Source organism: Coloeus monedula (genome assembly GCF_965178545.1).
Source record: "Coloeus monedula genome assembly, chromosome: 7".
NCBI lineage: Eukaryota > Metazoa > Chordata > Aves > Passeriformes > Corvidae > Coloeus > Coloeus monedula.
The window spans coordinates 12,727,969-12,730,798 of NC_138787.1; positions in this window are offsets into that span (position 1 = coordinate 12,727,969).

Here is a 2,830-nt window from a genome sequence, read left to right on the forward strand (position 1 = left end):
GCATGATTAAGAACTGCTTTACGTTGAGGGTGGCAGAGCACTGGAACAGGCTGCCCAGGGGGTCATGGAGTCTCCCTCCAGAGACATTCAAACCCCGCCTGGACGCATTCCTGTGTCACCTGCTCCAGGTGACTCTGATGTGGCAGGGGGTTGGCCTCCATGGTCTCCAGAGGTCCCTTCCGACCATAACAATTCCGTGAAGTTGCATAACCCTTCCCACAACAGCAGATATTAGAGCAAAAGTCACTGTCATTTTGCCTTCCTAATCTCTTGCTAAGGTTTTTACTAAGATAATATTTCACAACAAAATTCACTTTTCTATTTAGGCACAGTTTGCTTTTTTTTTAAGTCATCACAACCATGCAAGCAATGGGATCCACATATATTAAGCAAATCTGCACCCAGGCAGTTGCATGGGAACAAATTTGCAGTTATGCATCATGTTAGCACAGAACAGGTGCCCTGCTTTACATTGGCACAGCATGGCTATTCAGAGGTCTGCACAGGAAGCAACACCTACCTAAACAGATTACATTTAGGCTGCAAGCTGTTTGGACTATAGCATGGAGCACTAACATCCCCTCTACAACAACTCAGGCAACTCCTGCATGGCATCACCGCTGGCATAAGTGTATGCCTAGCTCTAAGTGGCCAGCAAGTAGGAAAAAAACCCCACACGAGAACCATAAACCAACATGAATGTAAAAACAATGAATCAACAGAAATTAGCTCCATTGAAATAGAAGATTATTTTCCTCATACTACTAGACAGAGCTTTAACTTTACCAGCTACCTTTGGGAAAGGGCAGAGCACATCCATTAGCTCTGGGCAGAGGGCATTAATTAACACAAGCAGCTCAATGCTCTTTGGGCCATGTTCCCTTGTAATAACACCAAACACCAAAGCGGCTGCACTCCGTGCCTGCATTGCTGCATTTCACGGAATGGCGAGTTACAAACACAGTTACACCAAGACGTGCACTTTGACTAGCCAGTGGAACAATCAGTATCTAGTCTCATGGGAATTAGTTTTAATCACAACTGTTAAAACAATCCAGAATGGACAAGGGAGGAAAAAAATAAATAAAGAGAACCAAAACAAATGCTACACAGAGCTATAGAACGAAGATGATCTTTCTTAGGCAAGGCCTAGCAGGAAGAAAAGCCAAATATGTTCATGCTGTGCCAAGCTCACAGTAAGAGCTCATTATGAGCTTAATAACACACACAAAGCACCAAAATAAGCCATGCAAAAGCTCCACAGCAACACACAATACTAACAGAATAGAAAATGACAAATACTCTATCCTGAACATTACTGCTTTTTATAAATTAAAGCGTTTTTTCAAAACAGAGCCTTATAGTGATAAGGCCAAAGTCTCAGACTATGGCACAAACCCAATTTTCCATGTAATTCCATAATAAAAGCTAACACTTACATGAGTCAGAATGCAGTTACTTATCGACATACATAGCCATAAAGCTATAATGTTAGAATGTGCTCATCACCATGCACACTAACTAACAGCAACACTCCCTTTCTTAACTCGCTTCTTTTGCTCCTTCAGTTGGGGATACATTAGCTCTTCAAGACAGAAGCTAGATTTGTACAGGATCTGCAAAGTTAATCGCTGCTGAGCCTGTGAAAACTGGTGATATACAGCAGCAAAGCTCCCACATTTATTTTTTGACAGCTCAAATTCAACATAGAATGCACTTAAAGAGAAAACAACAAAAGCTGTTTTAAAAATACCAGATATACTTACACAAGCTTCTTCCCATAAAACCCAAAGTCAGCCTTGCATTTACATACACTATCAAGACTACTTGCCCTGATAACCTCACTCAATTCTCAGGTGTTTTATAATGTCTCTTATTTCCCTATCTGTGCTTAATCTCAGTCACCTGAAGTCAATAAAGTTCACCTCTGTTCCTTCAATTTGATTCTAACTAATTTCTCCAAAGCTGCTGTATAGTTTAGGAGCCAATAGCTGTTAGAGGTTTTCTCAAAGCTATTGGCTCACATGTATAGTCTGTGCAAAGCTTCTTCAGTCCATCAAAACCAGATTTCTTAAAAAAGCAGACTTTAACCTAAAACCAGTCTGTAATCTCATAATGCCAATTTGCTTGCCTGAGAGGAGTTAGTGCTAGCAAACAGGATGAGTGCAGCGTTCTAGGGCAACCAGCTAAGTAACAGTAGCTCTTACATAATAATAGTACTGCCCCAGCCAGCAGGGCCAGAACCAGTACTTTAAAACTTGATGGAACCTGGAAATTCTCTGCCTCCTTGAACCTAATTTCTTTGGCAATATTACTGGGACTTAAAAAAAAAAAAAAAAAAAAAAATTGGTTAAGTTATGTAAAGCACCAAAGTCTTTTCTTTGAAAAAAAAAAAAATCTTCAGAATTATGCAAGTCTACAGATTTCTCTGACTATTGGCCTTCCAGCACACTCCTTGCATAGAGGAAACAAAGGCGTGCTGACTCATACAGATGATTGCATAAAATGCAGCAATGAATGCCTGATATAAATCAAACCCAGGCATTGCTTGGAGTCTCTCTTCCTGCGGGCAGGAAAATCTCTACCTGTTTTCTGTACAGATAACCCTCGCTGTGAATGAAGCGGGAATTCCTAAGGGCAAGGAGCGGCGCTTTCCGCCTGCCTCCCCGCGGCACGCAGCTGCTGGGCTGCTCCGCAGGGCAGCGGCACCGGGCAGGAGGCGGCGCAAATGGCGGCTGGAGCCGCCCGGCGCTGCCTTCCCTGGGGCAGAGCTGCCCGCGCCCCGGGCACGCCGCAGCAGCGCGGGGAAGCAAGCAGCGTTTAAAACGCG